Here is a 214-nt window from a genome sequence, read left to right on the forward strand (position 1 = left end):
ATGTTGATCATTGCCTGCCGTTTTGAGAAGATATTAAGGATGGACACGAATAGAACCAGCTTTTCATTACTTTTTTCTAGGCTTATTTTTTTTTTTATAAATATCAGCAAAGTTCGCCATCCAAAGTTTTTAGTGCCAAACATCCTTGCATTTTTGCCTAAATTACAATTAATGTGGTTTGTGAAAATGTTTAGTGATGTTCAACCTAAGGCTA

Source organism: Ruditapes philippinarum, unplaced genomic scaffold, assembly GCF_026571515.1.
Source record: "Ruditapes philippinarum isolate M1 unplaced genomic scaffold, ASM2657151v2 ctg1528_1_1_1_1, whole genome shotgun sequence".
Taxonomy (NCBI): domain Eukaryota; kingdom Metazoa; phylum Mollusca; class Bivalvia; order Venerida; family Veneridae; genus Ruditapes; species Ruditapes philippinarum.